Source organism: Ictidomys tridecemlineatus, chromosome 2, assembly GCF_052094955.1.
Source record: "Ictidomys tridecemlineatus isolate mIctTri1 chromosome 2, mIctTri1.hap1, whole genome shotgun sequence".
NCBI classification, from domain to species: Eukaryota; Metazoa; Chordata; class Mammalia; order Rodentia; family Sciuridae; genus Ictidomys; species Ictidomys tridecemlineatus.
The window spans coordinates 67,963,733-67,983,104 of NC_135478.1; the positions used below are offsets into that span (position 1 = coordinate 67,963,733).

General features: G+C 36.2%; 3 non-coding genes and 1 pseudogene across 3 annotated transcripts; 3 read left to right on the forward strand and 1 right to left on the reverse strand.

The window, feature by feature from the left end:
• The first annotated feature begins 3,567 nt into the window (after positions 1–3,567).
• On the forward strand, positions 3,568–3,692 carry LOC144375534 (U6atac minor spliceosomal RNA). The gene has a single exon (XR_013435601.1). It is a non-coding gene; the product is annotated as a U6atac minor spliceosomal RNA (small nuclear RNA).
• A 2,825-nt stretch (positions 3,693–6,517) lies between these two features.
• Trnaa-agc (transfer RNA alanine (anticodon AGC)) lies at positions 6,518–6,590 on the forward strand. The gene has a single exon. It is a non-coding gene; the product is annotated as a tRNA-Ala (tRNA).
• Positions 6,591–9,946: 3,356 nt separating this feature from the next.
• Positions 9,947–10,053, reverse strand: LOC144375525 (U6 spliceosomal RNA). The gene has a single exon (XR_013435594.1). It is a non-coding gene; the product is annotated as a U6 spliceosomal RNA (small nuclear RNA).
• Positions 10,054–13,313: 3,260 nt separating this feature from the next.
• LOC144375127 (zinc finger protein 385B pseudogene) lies at positions 13,314–15,914 on the forward strand (annotated as a pseudogene).
• The last annotated feature ends 3,458 nt before the right edge of the window (positions 15,915–19,372 follow it).

A 19,372-nucleotide genomic window follows, 5' to 3' on the forward strand; every position in this document is an offset into this window, starting at 1 on the left:
ATTATTTTACAGTGGTGAAGTCTTAAGTTATGTTTATCCAATCTTCTGTGTATCAGGAAAAATAAAACAACTTAGAAACATTCCTGGCCTCCTAGCCACCTGAATCAGAGTCTTCAGAGTTGTGACTCAGGAATCTGTATTTTTAAAATGCTCCCCAGGTATTTCTGATGTCAGTGAAGTTTGGCAATTTGTATTCTACAAAGAGCTGAAACAATTTTATTCCACTATTTTCCCCCAATACTTATAACTTTTCTTCCTTTCCTTCTTCCTTTTTTAAAAAATAATTATTCATATGAAGTTTTTCTAATCTAAAAGCCAGTGAGACTTTATTTTCTATGGCTACAAAACTTAAATTGGTATAAAGAATTATTTCGAGAGATTTCGATTTTTTTGAGAGGTTTATTCAGTTAGCTTATTGAACGAAAGTTCCATTACTCTCTTTCATTTCTCTTATATGGAAAATAACATTTATATTTTCATTGTGCTGTATTACATACATATTAAGATGTAATGTGATTGTAGAGCAGATAAGAACTATCATGTGTTAATTGATTGAATGATCTCCTTACATAGGTTCAAGCCAAATGTTACCAGCTTCTCCTCTCAGTCTTCCAGCATTACATCCATGCCCTTTCAACTCCCTACATTCATTAGCCCCCATAGTGGTTGAAAAGCTAAAAGCTGTTGAAAGAAACAGACCAGCAAGTAACAATGAACTTTTGGCTGTTCAAGAAGGAATTAAAGTTCTTGAAACATTGGTTGCTCTTGGTGAAAACAGAACCGTAAGTATTTTTAATAAAAAGCCATTACTCCAAAATGAAGATCTGTATTATACATAAATCTTATTTGATATTGGACATAGGCATTTTCAACAGTAAGTTTACTAAGGAGCAATTACTGTCTGAAAGCATAATATATTTGCTTATATTAGTAACATAATACATTGAATTGATTATTTTTATGAGCAGAAATTCTCAATGAATTACTGATGACATTTCAACATACTGAGTTTTAAATTTTCTGGGAATATATCCTTTAAGACTGGGGAAAAATACATATGTTCATTAGATTTTTAAAAATATTTTTTAGTTGTAGTTGAACACAATATCTTTATTTTATTTGTTTATTTTTATGTGGTGCCTAGGATCAAACCTAGTGCCTCATACATTGCTAGGCAAGCGCTCTACCACTGAGCCACAGCTGCAGCCCCAGATTGTTTTTCAAATGGAGCCTCTCATATGCTTGATGGTCTGTTTGTTTGTTTATTTATTTTTAGTATTTCAACTTTTTTAAATTTTTAAATTGATTTTTTAAAAAAATAAATGACAGTGGAATGCATTACAATTCTTATTGTATATATATAGCACAATTTTTCATATCTCTGGTTGTATATAAATTATGTTCACACTAATTGGTGTCTTCATACATATACTTTGGATAATGATGTCAACCACATTCCACCATGCTTGCTAACCCCCTGCCCCTTCCCTTCCCCTTCCACCCCTCTGCCCTATCTAGAGTTCCTCTATTCCTCCCATGCTCCCTGATCCCTACCCCAATATGAATCAGCCTCCTTATATCAGAGAAAACATTGGGCATTTGTTTTTTGGGGGGAATGGCTAACTTCACTTAGCATTATCTTCTCCAGTGTCATCCATTTACCTGCAAATGCCATGATTATATTCTCTTTTATAGCTGAGTAATATTCCATTGTGTATATATGCCACATTTTTTAATTTATTCATATACAGAAGGACATCTAAGTTTTTTCCACAGTTATTGGGAGCAAATTTTTACCCCTCACACATCAGATAGTGCACTAATCTCTACAGCATATAAAGAACTCAAAAAGTTAAGCATCAAATAAACCAAATAACCCAATCAACAAATGGGCCAAAGACCTGAACAGACACTTCTCAGAAGATGATATCAATCAACAAATATATGAAAAAATGTTCTACTCTCTTTCCAATTTCCTGTGAAAAAAATTTTAAGAGAAGGAGTATTTGAAAATGAGATAATTAAGAAAAAGTTGAGGGCTGGGGTTGTGGCTTGGTGGTACGGTGGTAGAGAAATGCAAATCAAAACTACTCTAAGATACCATCTCACTCCTGTGAGAATGACAGTTATTATGAAGACAAACAACAATAAGTGTTGGCAAGGACGTGGGGAGAAAGGTACACTTATACACTGCTGGTGGGACTGCAAGTTAGTGCAGTCAATATGGAAAGCAGTATGAAGATTCCTTGGAAAATTGAGAATGGAACCACCATTTCACCCAGCTATCCCTCTCTTTGGTCTATACTCAAAGGACTTAAAAACAGCATACTACAGGGACACAGCCACATCAATGTTTATAGCAGCAAATTCACAATGTTCAATAGATTTTAAAAGTAACACATTCTACTCCTCATAATAAAGGTATAAAAACCTCATAACAAAAATGATCAGATAAGTATGAATACCAAAACTCATTGTTAAAATACCTCAAGAATTTGTATTTTAAAATTATTTTTAATTTAATGAAAAACTGCCATATACATCCATTTAACCAAATTTAAAATAGCTTAAATCTTACTTTATTTGCTTAATGCTTAAATTTTGATTTCATCAAAATATATTATTTGTCTTTAAATATTAGTTTTATTTATTTTAAAAAGTCTAAATTTTTTAAATAGTATCTTATGATCAAACATTGTGCTCTTTACAATTTTCAAGATTCTCTTCTCTGCCTGTCTTCATGTTACATTTAATTTTAAATGAGCATATGTGTTCAAGAATTGATCTTGAGTTGACTCAACTGAAAATTATTTTAACTATTAAAGGCAGTAAGATCAGTGCTGGGATTACACAATGAATAAGATTTAGAACTCATCTTTATGAAGTTCATAGTAGTAAAATAAAAATACACATAAAATTATATTGATTTTTCTAACATGCCATACTGTCAGTGATAAATTTTCTACCAAAATAACCTATATATTAATTTATTACTAATTTCAACTAAATTTATCAATTTCTCTAAAACAGTTGTCTCTAACTTTTCCAATTTTGACACTCCTTTCATGCAATATATTAGTAATTGCTTCTTTTTCTTTCTCCCCATAATCTGTGAATCATTAATCATCAGATCAAATGAATTTGTCTTTTACATTCATCTGTGCATTTTTCTCTTCTGCTATCATAGTTCTAGACTATAGATTTTTAGAAGGGAGTTATTGCAATGGACTTCCTTTCTTTTCTCTCCATTTTTTCTTTCTTCTCCTTTTCTTTCCCTCTTTTCCTCTGTTCAGGGCTTTGTAGGCCTTGTACGTGCTAAAGCAATAGATTTTAAAAAACCTCTACTACCTTTCCAGTTTCCTGTGAAAAATTTTTAAGAGAAAGAGTATTTGCAAATGAGATAATTAAAAAAAAGTTGATGGCTGGGGTTGTGGCTCAGTAATAGAGCACTTGCCTAGTGCATGTGAGGCTTCAATTCTCAGCACCACATAAAAATAAATAAATACATAAATAAAGATATTGTGTCCATCTACAACCAAAAATTTTTAAAAAAGCAATTGAGTGATAGTGTTGAATGACAGGATAAAAGGTTATAACTCTCTTGACAAGGATGGAAGAGCCATTGGGCCAGACAGTAGGCATTAGATTAAGACATTGCCACTTTCTTCTATGACATCTAACCATCATTTTTTTCAGAAAAATAGAAGGGACATTGGAAGAGTAGAAGTGTGCTTTGTAGGTAGGGGGACATATTGGGGAAAAAAGAGGCAAGGGGAAGGGGAAGAACTGGGGAATGTAGTTAACCAAATTATTCTAGGAACATTTATGAATATATCACAGTGCATTCCAATTTATATGTAACTATAATGCATCAAGTGAAAAATAAGTCCATAGAAGGAAGACCAATAGAAAAGAGGAAGGGAACCAGAGAGAAAGCAAAGGAAAGGGAAGAGGTAAGGAGTATTAGGATTGAAATGGAGAAAACTATGTTACTTCTTTTATGAATATGTCAGAATGAACTCTCCTTTTATGTACAACTATAATGCAATGAAAAACAAACTTTAAAAAATCAAGGATAAAACAAATTCAAGAATTGAAAATTCATGCAGTCGCTCCGGAGGCTGAGACAGGAGAATTGCAAATTCAAAGAAGCCTCAGCAACTTAGTGAGACTATGCTTCAAAATAAAAAATATAAAAAGGGCTGGGGATGTGCTCAGTGGTTAAGTGCCCCTGGGTTCAATCTGTAGTACCAAAAGAAAGGAAAAAGAAAATTTACCCCTTTGGAATCATATCACTCAATATAAAGGTAAGTCTAAAAATGTTGCTGTCAAATTAATATATTTATTCATTTATTTGATGGTACCCTCCTAATGAATGTTCTATTCATTAATAAGATTCATTTGCCTGTGTGTGTGTGTGTGTGTGTGTGTGTGTGTGTGTGTGTGTGTGTGTGTGGTACTGACATTGAACAGGGCCTTAAGCTCACTAGACAAGCATTCTACCACTGATCTACACCTGCACTGTGTTTAGCCTTAGATTTTAATTTTTTAAAAAGCCAGCTACTTATTCTACCTTTTAAAAGTCTTGGTATAATAAAAAACATTTGTAATCTGAATAAAGCTGTCCAAGGCTGCAAAATGACTTCACATATTATAAAATTTCTCTATTTAATGTGTACAATTCAGTTGTTTTATTATAATCACAGGGTAGTACAACTCTCACTATAGTAAATTTTGAACATTTTAATTACTCCCCAAAAAAACTCCATATTTTTTACCTGTCATCTCACAATTTTCCATTTCCCATCAGCCTTAGGCAACTGCTAATCTACTTTCTGTCTCTATAAATTTGCTACAGTGGTATTTCATATAAATTAAATCATATAATATGTGGTCTTTTGTGACTGGTTTTTTTATCTGTGCAAAATATTTCAAGGCTCATCCATGTTGTAATGTGAATCAGTAATCCATTCCTTTTTATGGCTGAATAATATTCCATTGTATATATGCCACATTTTACCATCAACTGATATATTTTATGAGTTGAAGGACATTTGGTTACTTTCACTTTTTGCCTGTTATGAATATGATGTTCTGAATAATTATGTACCAGTTATTGTGTGTGTGTGTGTATTTGTATATTTATGTATACATATTTTTTGTTGTTGTTGTTTTGGGTACTGGAGATTGAACCCAGTGGTGCTTAACTACTTAGCCATATCCCCAGCCTTTTATATATTTTATTTTGAAGCAGCATCTCACTAAGTCCTCAGGGCCTCACTAAATTGCTGAGGTTGGTCTTGAAATTTCTATCCTCCTGCCTCAGCCTCCTGAGTCACTAGCATTACAGGTGCACTCCACCATGCCCAGCTGGATACATGTTTTAATCTTTTGAGTATATCCCTAGGAGTGGAAGTGCTGACTCAAATAGTAACTTTATATTTAACTTTTTAAGGCACTGCAAGACTGTCTTCTAGTCTCATTTTTATTTTTTGCACACATGCATATGTACACATATCTCCTTTTCAGTCATCTATTTATATATTCATTTCTGCCTTGGCTATTTTTTGCTGTTCTTGGTACCTCTCAAACTTTTCCCATCATTACCCTTTTCAGGGTAGACTGCATCATATCTTAGTAATGACTCTCTTCCCCTCCTCCCTGCCTCTCTTCTTTTCTTTCTCTCTCTCTCTGTTAGTACATCTTTATTCTTTCTCTAAGTATTGTTAAGCAATTGATAACTTAAATTCTAATTATCTACAATCAACTATCAAAGGAAATTCTTTTTGATGCTTTGTATTTATTAATATTTTCCCAGCCCATGAGATTTTTACAACCCAAAAAATCATATCTATTTAGATTATAAACATCCAGTGTCATATAGCTAAAAGAAGCAGCATTATAGCCAGTGAATTCTGAAGCATGATCTAAGTAGTTTAAATAGCATAAGCAATAAAGTATCTTCTGTTTGCTTTCCAAGTTCTCATTAATCAATATTATAGGCTTGGCTTCTCAATTTATCTAGAGGAAAATAAGCTCTGAAGTCAGGTGTTCCTGTTCTGAATAGATTCTACTAGTCACAGGGATAAAATACAGGACCACATCTACAAAATGAGTGGAAAATTTACTAGGTATTTTCTCTTTGATCTTTTACGTATCTAAAAAGTACATCTGTCTTCATAGTTATCTGCTTATTTTTATCAAGAGTGAATCTTTGGATAATCCTTTAATATTGGCAAATAATAATAATATTAAGTTTGATAAATAGTCTTTACATGTGTGTAAAATTGTTGTTACAGTATGACAGCATAAAACATCAAATATTTCATTCAGGCACAGAAATTATAAAGTATTTCAGATCATGGGGCTTGGGATGTGACTTAGTGGTAGAGAGCTTTCCTAGCACATGTGAGGCACTGGGTTTGATCCTCAGCCACATAAAATAAATAATTAAATGAAGTTGCAAAAAAAAATATTGCAGATCATTAACTATCAATAAAAGCTGCCATTTCTTGGCTGGGGCTATAGCTCAGTGGTAGAGCACTTGCCTAGCAAGCATGAGGCCCTGAGTTCAATCCTCAGCACCACATAAAAATAAATAAGATAAAAGCTGCCATTTCTGTTGAATGCCAGACTTGTGTTAGACACTTTATATTCATTATGTCTTCCGTTCAAACAGTACTGAATGATGGATATAATTAGCCAATTTCCAAAACATTTAATTTATGAAATAACTTTTTAATTATATGCATTACTATTCCTCACATTTGGGGGGGTGGGTATCAGGGATTGAAGTCAGGGATGTTTAAACACTGAACCGCACCCCCACCTCTTTAAAGAATTTTTTTTAATTTTTTTTATTTTGAGACAGTGTGTCACTAAATTTCTGAGGCTGACCTTGAACTTGCAGTTCTCCTGCCTCAGCCTCCAGAGTCAGTGGGATTACCAACCTATGTCACCATACCCAGCTACACATTTTCTTCATTCTTAATTGGAATTTTTATGTTTGTGTAAGAAATGGCTAAAGTATAGCTATAAATAAATTTCTTTCCTTAATACTTTCCATCAGATGGGTTATTTTAAAAACCTGATTTAATCATTATAAGTTCATCTCTAGTTCTTTTTTATACAGCTCACAGAATTTTACTTAAGTAAGAATTTTATATATCAATCATAACTATCCCAGGTTTTTATAAAAATTATCCTAAGCAAGCATGTGATAATCATGTCTACCAGTGACAAGTTACAACTACTCTTTCTTTCCCATTTACTCTATTCTTTTCCCAAAGAGGAATTTGTTTACACCCTTTGTCTGATATCCACAATTCTCTGTCTCTGTCATTGGAACTCATGGCTTTCTACCTCAGTATGTTCTCATACCTATAATGTCTTTTTCCCTACCCCACTACTGTCAATTCTAGTCAAAGAATCCATAGAAATTTAAATGGACTTCTTCGAGTATTCTAATTTCCATTATTGATACTTTCTTCCTTTCTTTTTCTTTTGTTTTTGATTATTTTCTTTACCTCTTTCTTCATTTCAAATTATTTCAAATTAGAGAGAAAAATGGCTTTTGTTTTGTTTGTGAAAAAAAGGGCTTTAATCTTTTTGTTGGTTGGTTGGTTGGTTGATTGTTTGGTTGGTACTGGGGATTGAATCCAGGGGTTTTTACCACTGAGCTGTATTGTCAGACCTTTTTATTTTTAATTTTGAGTCAGGGTCTTGTTAAGTTGCTGAGTATTTTTGCTGAGGTTGCTGAGGCGACCTTGAACTTGGGATATACTTGCTTCAGCCTCTGGAGTTGCTGGGATTATAGGATAGTGCTACTAAGCCCAGCAAGGGCTTGTCCAATGAGCATATAAAGAGACTCAGAGGAAAAAGGAAAGTCAATTTTATATCTTGTTATGAATTAATTTATTTCAATCATTAAGTTTACATTCAGCAAAATTCTGGAAAAATTCCCAGAACCCACCAACCAGAACAAATGTTAATATTTGACTTTATTTATTTCCATAGTTGCAATCATCCTACGTAGTGGATGGTGTATCTTGCTTTCCTCTATTTATTTTATAAGCATTTCCCCCATACTACTACTACTCTGAAAATATAAGAGGGATTTAGCAATGACATTTTGATGGCTGGCTACTTAATGTTGGATGTGCCATTATCAATATCCTGTACATGGACACTTTGTTTCCAATTTTTACATTTCAATAAGTAATGTTGCATTTGACTTTTGAAAAGTCAAACTTCGTATATTATTTTTTTAGGGTAGATTTCCTAAAAGGGTTATAAAAATATGACCATTTTCTAGTCCTACCAGGGACAAAAAAAAACAGACTTGAATTTTGATAGATTGTTGAATCTTTAGAATGTAATTTTTTTTGAATAAACAGATTTGAAAATAAAACTGGGTCACTCTTTTCCAAACTCCAAGAAAATAATATAAAGGAGAACTTTTACATTGCCAAATATTTTGATATAACGAAGTGTTATATTTTTTTAATGGCATTTTAGTTGAGCAGCAAGTAGAAAAGTTAATGGAGTTTGGCCTGTTTTTAGTGAATACTAAATTTTTGATAGTACTGTTTTGAATACTGTGAACCCCAGTGTGTATACACATAGGAGGTAGAGAAGGGTAGAGAATGTCAAGGACAATGACAAACTGATGTTCATTTAAGCCAAGTGATTTAGAGGAACTCAGGTTTGAAAAGAACCATGTGATCATTAATTTTTAGGTAGGAGGTCCAGGATAGCCCACCTGCATAAACAGGTCAGTATGTCACATAAGTGTTTTCCAAATTACTTAAAAATGAGTTTCCTAGGGCTGGGGTTCTGGCTCAGAGGTAGAGAGCTTGCCTGGCATGTGTGAGGCTCTGGGTTCGATCCTCAGCACCACATAAAGTAAAATGAAGACATTGTGTCCACCTATAACTAAAAAATAAATATTAAAAAAAGTTTCCTAAGCTGTAAAATAAAAATGGAGCTGGGTGTGGTGGCTCACACCTGTAATCCCAGTGGCGCTGGAAGCTGAGGCAGGAGGATTGTGAGTTCAAAGTCAACTCAGCAACTTAGTGATACTCTAAGTAACTCAGTAAGACACTATCTCAAAATAAAAAGTGCTGGCCCAGTGGTTAAGGGCCTCTAGGTTCAATCCCTAGTAAGCCACCCGCTCCTCAAATGGATTGCCTTATGACAGTGCTTTCATTCACACTGGACACATGAATAAGGAGAACTTGAATTCACCTTTATCAAAAAATTTTGTGATATGATTCTCCAAGGCTGTCTTTTATTCATTCATTGGACAATTTATGTATGACAGATGTTGGGAATCTAGTGGTCAAACAAAAAATCTATCATAATAGGCTTACATTCTGGCAGGAGATGGAATAAAACAATCACAGATGGTAGTAAAAAGGAAGGAATGGTATGAAATATGGCATGCAAGAGGACAAAAGGTAACATTCTTTTTAAAGGTTATCAGGAGCCCTTAAGATTTACTTTTTTGTCGTCTTTTTTTTTTGTAACAGACATTGAACCCTGGGTTGCTTTACCACTGAGCCACATCCTCAGCCATTTTTATATTTTATTTAGATACAGGGTCTTGCTCAGTTATTTAGTACCTTGCTAATTTGAACTTGCTGACTTTGAACTCGTGATCCTACTGCCTCAGCCTCCTGAGCTGCTGGGATTACATGTATGTGCCACCATACCCAGCCACATTTACATCTTAAATAACCTGTTAGTTGTCTCAGAAACTCCTCAAACTTGGTTAATTTGAGATTGAACTCTTCATCTCCTTACCTAAAACCTGCTTCTGTGACCATGATCTCCCCCTCAACAGCTAAATTCTCATTTTGCTTAAGACATAAGCATATCATCACTTACAATTCCGGCCTTCTCGCTCACTATGCTTAATACATCACCAGATCTCAATAAATTTTTTAAAAACATGGAATGCTTCACAAATTCACATGTCATTCTTACACTTGGGCTGTGCTAATCTTCTCTGTGTAACTCCAATTTTAGTGTATATGCCGCCGAAGTGGGCACGTCTCAATATCTTACCAAATCCTTCCATGTGTCTTTATTATTACTGTTACTACCCTACTCCAGTTCACCATGCTCATTTACAGTACAAATGATTCTTGACTTAACAATGTTTCATCTTAAACTTTTTTGACTTTATGATGGTACAAGCAAGAGTGCTACACATTCAGTAAGCACCATACTTCAAATTTTGCATTTTAGTCTTTTCCCAGGTGAGGAATAGCCATAGGATAATCTCTCTCCATGTTGGGTAGTGGCTGTGAACTGCTGCTCCTGGTCAGCTTCAGTTGAGCCTCGTGCTACTAAGAGGAAACACAACCATGTCTCTACAGTGTACCCTGTTGCTAAGCTAGGATGTTCGGTAGGTTAGGTATATTCATACATTTCTGACTTATGATGTTTTCAATTTAAGATGATTTTATCAGGATAAAACTCCCATCATAGGTGAAGTAGTAAAAATACAGCTGTGGATGGTAGGCTCAGCCTGGGTAGGAATCCAGCTATGTCACAACTTGTATAACACTGGTAAGTCACTTGTTTGTTTGTTTTTTTGCCTCAGTTTCTGTTTCTGCAAAATAAGAACAATAATATTGTTTATCTCATAGAGTAGCTCTGGATTTGCTGTTTTCTACACACAAAATCAAATGACATATATTAAAATTTGACACCTTACTAAAAACTCTTCAGCTGGTTACCTTAGATAAAGACCAACTCCTCAACACAATTCTCAAGGTCCTACATAACCTGGCCCCTGCCTTCTGGTATCTATGGCTATGTGGTAGTATCCTTAGATGTCCAATAAAATCGAATTTACCTTATGGGGACATTGTAAAGTTTGAATTAAAACACATGAAATGCTCTTCTTAGTACATGTTCAATAAATATTAACTATAAAATAATTGTTATTACTTTTTGTGTCAGCAATATTGGGTTTCTTTCATCATACTTTTTTCCTCTGAATATTTGAACTCTGCTTTAAAACTCCATTCTGCCCTCTTCCTTTTTAAACAAATTAAGGAAGAATTAATTTTTAATTAATGTTGCAGCATTAATTTGGATATTGCCAAATACTAAGAACCATTTTATTTAAATTGTCTTGTTTTCCCTAGTAAATTTATATGTATTGGCTAAATTTGAATGCAGTCAGCTTATTGGTAATATTAAACATTATGAGTTCATGGGAAAGTCTGGATTAGCTGGTTCAAACCAGTCCTACTCTCCTACTCTTGTTACTTTATGTCCTGCTGCTGAGGGGAAATCTGGAAAAGGAGATAACAGAGATAATGGTAGAATTTTCCATTTTAGAGAACAAGAACAAGTACTATAATTAACACATATTGAACAATAATAGTACCCTATGGAGAGCCTGCAGAATAGAGTTGTAGTACATTCAAAATATATTAAATCCTGTTTTAAAAAAATCTAAGTAAAGCATGTGTCTTCAAAAACTTAAACAGACATTAACTTCATTTTTATTTGTTTTCTGGCACAAAGTCCAGATATTTTTCCCCTGTCAGGTTTGTAAAAAAAATAATGTGCAAAAGTATATCACATTTTAATTCTTTTGAGAAGCAGTCGAATAGGAGTTTGGGGAGGTGGTGCTGTTCTGAATAATTCACACCTAACTGAAGATTGTGTGTCTTCTGCTGAGAAAGTGGCTATACCTAGAAGCCAGTGTATTTCAGTTTTCTTGGCAGGAATAGCCAGTGTTCAAAAATGTTCTTACACACACACACACACACACACACACACACACACATAGTTATTTTTAGAGAATGAAGGTTATATAATTGTTTGAAATTCAGTTCTTAGCTTAGAAATTGGGACACTTTAGTTATTTAAAAAAAAACAATATTTGTTGAGTAGAATTTTCATTCACTGGAAATTTTAAAAGGGAAAAGGAGTAGAGAAACAAGAGATGGAGTTGAAGGGGAGAAAACCAGAATGTGGTTTTGTATGTGGTTTTGAATATGTCAAAACCCAGTCTTTGCTTAGAAAAATAGAATTTGATTACCATTAATATTCCAAGAGAAGTCTTGCTACAGTTTCAGAACTGTGTAATCAATTTGGTCTCTCCAGTGTTATTTAAATTTATTAAAGTAATCCTGATTTTGGATTTGAAGTATTTATTTCTCAGATTATCAATTATGATAAAATTAGTTTTAATTTAAAATTAAATTTAATTTTCATAAACTTATTAAGCATAATTAATAAGATAATTTTAAAATTAGGCAGCTTCTTAACCTCAACCATACTAATCCAAGAGAAAATAATAATAGTAATAATAATACAACTAATAGAGGCTATTTTCCCATCATATCACAAACCTATGATGTAGATTTAGTTCTTGGACTCAAAGAGAGTTTCAAATGATAGATTTCCTTCATTTCTAACTTATTATTGACTGTTTTCCCAACCAAGCCATTACCAGACTTCAGATCTAGGCAGTAGGTTTGGCTGGAGTCTAAGGGAAGTCAGACGCAGAAGCAGGTAAGCAGTCAGGAGAAGGGAGAGAGATTGCCAAGAAGCCAGATGGTAGCAGAGGACCTTAGACAATGGGTTATCACTTGTTCTTCCCCCAAATTCTCTTCACCCTTGGGGCGGCCTCTCTCTTAGCTCCAGCTGTTCCCCTTTTTTTTCTGCTCAGAAATTTGAAAGAACTGTCAAGTTCAATTTGAAGTTTTTCTTTGGGTAAATTCTCAAAGACTCAAATAACTGGTCATTTAAAATCACTTGAGAAAATGCGCCCTCTCCTCGCCCATGATGGTTTCAGGTCCAAGCAAGGCTGCGATGCCTCGGCTCTCCGGGCCTTCCCGGCTCAGCCAAAAACGCCCAGGCTGCTCCGTGTGGTCAGCGAGCAGAGAGCTGGTCAAAGAGAAAAAACAAACAGTTGGTCTGCCCATCTCCAAGAAGAGAGTTTCACTCTGGTTTGCCTAATACATGAAACATCCGCCCTTGTGCGCGGCTTGGCATCTGGGTTTGGGGACCTCTGTCATCGCCAAGCATTTCTTCAAGGACCTGAACTGCTGCGCCCCGGGTGGGACCCCTGGTCGGCCGGCGCCTGCTCTCCCTAGCTGTGCGCGCGTGCCTGGCAAGGCGGGATTTAAGGCAGGGCTGCTGAGCGAGGCTCTGCAGTGTCAACCAGCCCCGAACAGTCCCGCCTCATCGCTTTAGTGTGTGTGCCTTGCAAGTCTCTCCTTGGTCAACCGTCACCACCATCAGCGCGTGGGAGTGGCGTTGGAGCGTCTAAACCCGGGGGTCCTCAGCCAGACGAGGGACCCTGGCGGGCGGCTGATGCGGGCAGGGCGCACCCGGCGGGCTCCGGGCACACGCGACTCACCTGGGCGAGGCCGGGCGCGCAGGCGCTTAGCGCCGGGGCCGCGGCAGGGCGTCTGAGCCCCACGCCTGAAAGAGTTGGACAGTTCTGGGGCCGCGCTGCGCCCAGCTGTCGCCGTCGCCACCGCCGCCGCTGTCAAGGTAGATACCGTCCGGGGGTGCAGCAGATCGAGGGAGAGCGTCTGCGCGGAGCTTCAGTGCAGCCCTGGCGGGACCGCGGCAACCGCCAGAGCTCGAGCAACAAATTCCAGGCTGGAGGAGCCACTGCCCTAAGCGCCTGCGGCCGGCGCGCCGAGATGGTCTACGTTTCAAGTTCATCAAAGATTAAATTGATGTTTATGGGCTGATCTGGAAACCTAAAAGCAATTTGTTTTTCTAAATCTATAAGAAAATATGCACAATTTCCCATCAACCGACTTAAAAAAGGGGTTTTAGAACACAACCCAATGTATGAAGTACCATCTTGAAGATGGAATTATGAATATGGCAGCTTTTCTACGGGGCTTTGAAGAAAGGGGCATTAAGACCCACAGGCCTGAGGACCAGTTAAGTAAAGAGAAAAAGAAAATTCTGTTCTCCTTCTGTGAGGTGTGCAACATCCAGCTGAACTCTGCAGCCCAGGCCCAGGTCCATTACAACGGCAAATCCCATCGCAAACGAGTGAAGCAGCTGAGCGATGGGCAGCCCCCGCTTCCAGCCCAGAGCTCAGGGACACTGCTGGCCAGCCCCAGCCCCAACATCAGCACAGGCAGTACATGCCATACTACTACCCTTCCTGCTCTTGTGCGCACTCCTACTCTGATGATGCAGCCTTCACTGGATATCAAACCATTTATGTCTTTTCCAGTGGATGGTAGTTCGGCTGTTGGGCTCTTTCCAAATTTTAACACAATGGATCCTGTGCAAAAAGCAGTCATTAACCACACATTTGGAGTATCCATTCCCCCAAAGAAGAAACAAGTTATTTCTTGTAATGTCTGTCAGCTTTGCTTTAACTCAGATAGCCAGGCCGAGGCCCACTACAAAGGAAGTAAACATGCCAAGAAGGTCAAAGCACTAGAGGCAATGAAAAATAAACCCAAAATGGTTTCTTCCAAGGACAGCGCAAAGGCTAATCCCAGCTGCTCCATCACTCCAATCACAGGCAACAGCTCTGACAAATCAGAAGATAAAGGAAAGCGGAAAGCCAATAGTTTCAGTCAGCCATCATGCTCTGAAAGTGGCTCATTTCTCCTCAAATCTGGCACAACTGCCCTGCCACCTGGGACAGCCAAAAGCACAAATGGAGCACCAGGGTCTGTTGCTGAATCTGAAGAAGAGAAAGACAAAAAATTGCTTTATTGTTCGCTATGCAAAGTGGCTGTGAACTCCCTGTCACAGCTAGAGGCACACAACACAGGATCTAAACACAAGACCATGGTTGAGGCTCGTAATGGAGCTGGTTCAATTAAGTCCTATCCTAGACCTGGATCAAGATTAAAGATGCAGAATGGCAATAAGGGGTCAGGACTACAGAACAAGACATTTCATTGTGAAATCTGTGATGTTCATGTTAACTCGGAAATTCAACTCAAACAGCACATTTCTAGCCAGAGGCATAAAGACCAGTTGCAGGGAAGCCACTGAAGCCGAAATACAGCCCTTACAACAAACTCCAGCGGAGCCCAAGCATTTTAACAGCAAAACTTGCATTCCAGAAAGATATGATGAAACCTTTGGGCCCAGCCTTCCTGTCCTCACCCCTGGCAGCAGCAGCGGCTGTGTCCTATGCACTGTCACTGCCACCCCGGCCATCTGCCTAGCTCTTCCAGGCTCCAGCCATCCCTCCAGCTCTCCTGAGGCCAGGGCACGGGCCCATCTGTGCCACTCCGGCCTCCATCCTGTTTGCCCCATACTGACATCTGCAAGTCTCAAGACCAGCCAGGCCAGTAGGAAAGTCGAGAAGCCAAGCCAAAAGGATTTCAGCAACTTGAGTTACAGTAAGTATCCCACCTACCCACAAAATGCAGCCTACCACTTGAAACCCCAGCTTCAGTGAAAAACAAATAACTAGATTCAAGAGTGCTTTTATGGACCGATCAAATCATTTTGGAATGTGAGCAGCACATGTACCCTTTTCCCTCCCCAATTTGACCCCATTTAATTGGTGTATCTGAGAAATCTGGGTTCTTGAAAATGTACAGTCAGAAAGTAAAGAAAAAGAAAACCAGTCTCTGTTTTCCCATGGGTATAATCTGGCTTAGAACAATATGGAATATTTTCCTGACAGACTTGAAAACTAGGATCTTCCTCAGATGTCTGTAAATAGCTCTGGAATCCAACCAGGCATATTCTAGTGTGGAAGAAAAATAGAACACAAGTGCTTACTTGTGAATACCATCTTACCAACGGATCACGTTTTCTTTTTGGTGTACTCTCGTCGACAGGGATTGTGTACTGTTTTAGACCCAAGTACTGTTGTATCCTGTGTAGTACTAGATTGTATCTCTTGTCTGAATTCAACATCTTTAGTTGCTGTGTAAATGTTAGGAGGCAAAATAGCTTTGAATTTCTCATTAAGAGAACAAAAGATAATGTATTTTCTTTATTTCATATTTTATTTGGAGATATTTAAACAAAATAGAAAGCCATATAACATAGCTATAATTACTACCTGTTTGCTATTTTTGTCTAACTTATTTTGTAGCTTCCTCACTGGTTTGAGTTGCTAAGCAAATATATACAAACACAAAAAGAGCTTCCTAAATTGCACATTTTGGCACTCCTGTGCATTCTGCAAGAAGAAAATGAATCCATGTATTTCTACGTAATTATCTTTATTTTAAACCTGTTTTCATTTGTAATGATGCTACATAATTTTGTGGCTCCCTAATGCAATAATGTACAGAAGATATAAAATTTATAATTGAACAATTTGTCTTTCTGTTTACTGAATATGTTGCAGGTCATGCTCCCATGCACCCCTTTCGAAGTTGGTATCAACAAGACTAGAATATTTGTGATATCAGGGGCAAGAAGTATCATAAAACAATAAAATAGTGAACTCTTTTAGAGCATCTATATCTGCAATCTGTAAATGGTAAAATGTCTGTGTATTTTTTAAATGTACCTTTTCAATAAAAGCATCAAAAATAAAAAAAATAAATAAAATAAAATCACTTGAAAAAAAACCCACTCATTTTAATGAAACACACACACATACACACACACACACACACACACACATAAAAGCAGATGTATTGTCATTTTATAGAACTATAATGCTCATCCCACAATATATACACATATATAACAAAAAGTAGAAAATATTCCTATTATCAAAATAAACTTTTAGTATTTTACATTTTTCACTTTAATCTGGTTTTAACTCTGTGTTCTTAGGGAACACTATTTTTATATTATTTAGACTTCACTATAAAGGAAAAGACTAGGAAATCAACCACACTGTGAGGTCTTAAATGTTAGACTTAGGCATTAATTTTGTTTTGTTTATAAGATTATTTTAACTCTACTAAATTAAAATTCTGAATAGTGGAAGTGGGATGAGAAAGTAAAAAGAACAATAATCGAACCCCTCATATTTATCAGGGCCTGTTTTTTGTTTTTAATTTTTAGACAAATTGCTTAGGCAATTTTGAGACAAATTTGCTAAACTCTCCAGGCTGACCTCAAACTTCATAATCCTCCTGCCTCAGCCTCAGAAGTAGCTGGGATTACAGGAATGTGCCACCTTGCCCAGCTCAAGGCCTGCTTTTTATATGTATCATTTTAGTCAATATTCTGAATTGTATTAAAATATAGCCATTATTAGTATTTACCATATGCTAGGCACTATGCAAAGGGATTTACATTTCATCTCTCATATAATCTCACTGTTAGTTTATAGTGTAACTGATATTACCATATTAAAAACAAAATAATCAAGGATGAAAAAAATTTCATTTGCTCAAGGTTTCCAAATCTGGAAAATTAAGTAGAGAGTAAAATAAAGTTTAACTTTGACTAATTACAAATGCTATGTCATTTTTGGCATTAACTTTTAAAGGATATTTCCCTGGAATTCAAGAGACATTTTTTTACTGTTATAACTGAGAATGTACATTGAGAGGAAGCTTCTGGGATGCCTATAATGTTGTATGTCATGATTTGAATAGTGGTTATATAGATATGTTGAATTTGTCAAAGTTCATTGGCTTTTTCTGTATATATGTTATATTCAATAAAATACTTTTAGTAATTCATAATTAATATAGAAAATGTGAAAACAGAAAAGCACAAAGTGGGGCAGGGGAAACACCAGTAAGTTCACTACTAAAAAATGAATAATTTTAGAAGTTGATTCATTTAGGAGGAAATTTGGGAATGCATGTATCTTATTATCTTAAAGCAATTTGAGGCAAAAGAACTACAAAGGAAGTTCTCCTATTTAAAATTTTTTTTTGTTACTAAAAAGAAATATAACCATATATGAAAAATTTTTGAACAAGTGAAAATTGCTCCATAATCCCATTTCTACTATAACCACTTTTAATATTTTGGTAAATTGAATGATATTCTCATGACATAAATCATCAACATTATCTTGAGTATAAATAAATTCTTGAAAAGGAAAAAAAAGGTAATAAAGTTAAATGACGAATCAAAACAGTGCTTTTTGCATATATATGGTAGTCTAGGTTATCTCAATTTAATTATGTTTCATAGTCTGTTATGAATTGAGTTGAAGGATGAATCAGCACAAGTCTACATTAGAGAAAAACAGCTAATATTCAAACCTGTAAGATTACTTAAACCCCTCAGATAAAAAAAAAGTGGTTATTGAATAATTGTCTCCTTGGTACTCTGGTAGATCAAATGAGAAGAGTCAACCTGTTAATTAACAAAAAAAATCCCTGAATTAGCAGGCAGGAAATCTAGGTGCTACTTTTGGCTTTGGCACTCAGAATCTCATTGTGGACAAGAATCAATTTCTTTGGACTTTTGTTATTTGAGTTGTAAATGAGAAAACTGGGTTGTATCTCAAAGGACACTTAGCATCCAAAATAATTTATGACACAGGGAATACACCAGGCCCTGATCAACTTCTTATTGTACTAAAGGATAAATTCACAAAACGGAAACATTCAATAACAGAGAAGCTAGAGCTTGCTATCTTTATTTGCAACTAGACCAGATAAAATGTGTTTCCTGTTCTTTGCACAAGTATCCATGGGAAGAGGGGGAGGCCAGAGAGGACAAGGACAGGATGTCCTTCCCTTACATATCACTCATCACCCTATATTTTTACGTTTCCCCCCCTATGGACATCAGTTCTGATATCCCAAAAGATCATCCTATGTAACAGATGATTACAAGTAACTTTTTAGGTTGAAGAAATCAGTGCCCAATAATTTCATTTTCAATTCTTAAGTGTTTTTCCTTCCTTTGTCCCTTCGTTGTAGTGAGTTTTTTTTTAGTAATATAATAATATCAAGGTATTCAGAAAAGAAAAACATTTACAAAACGTCCATTTAAAAGGAATGGACTTGGGTGTGCCTTTGGTAGATTGATAGTGTTGCTAGTATGCAAGTGAAATGTGGAAGAAACTGGGAACCTGACAAGTGAGAAAGGAGAGGTCCCTAGATGCCCAAGGGAGATCTGGTCTGGAGCAGAAAGGGACTTTGTTCTTTCACATAGTGTAGTTTTTTTTCTTATTAATTGTTTTAATTAGCTATGTATGACAGTAGGGTGCATTTTGATATATTGAACACATATGGAGGATAACTTCTCATTCCTTTGGCTGTATATGGTGCTGAGTCACACCAGTAGTGTAATCATACGTTTATATAGGGTAATAATAATGTCCGTGTAGTTTCAAGGCATTGTGTGTGTGTGTGTGTGTGTGTGTGTGTGTGTGTGTATGTAAAATCTCAATCTCTGATGATAGGAACTCTGAACTGTGTCATCTATCTTTACAGCTCCAGGGCGCGGGATATAACTGACAAAT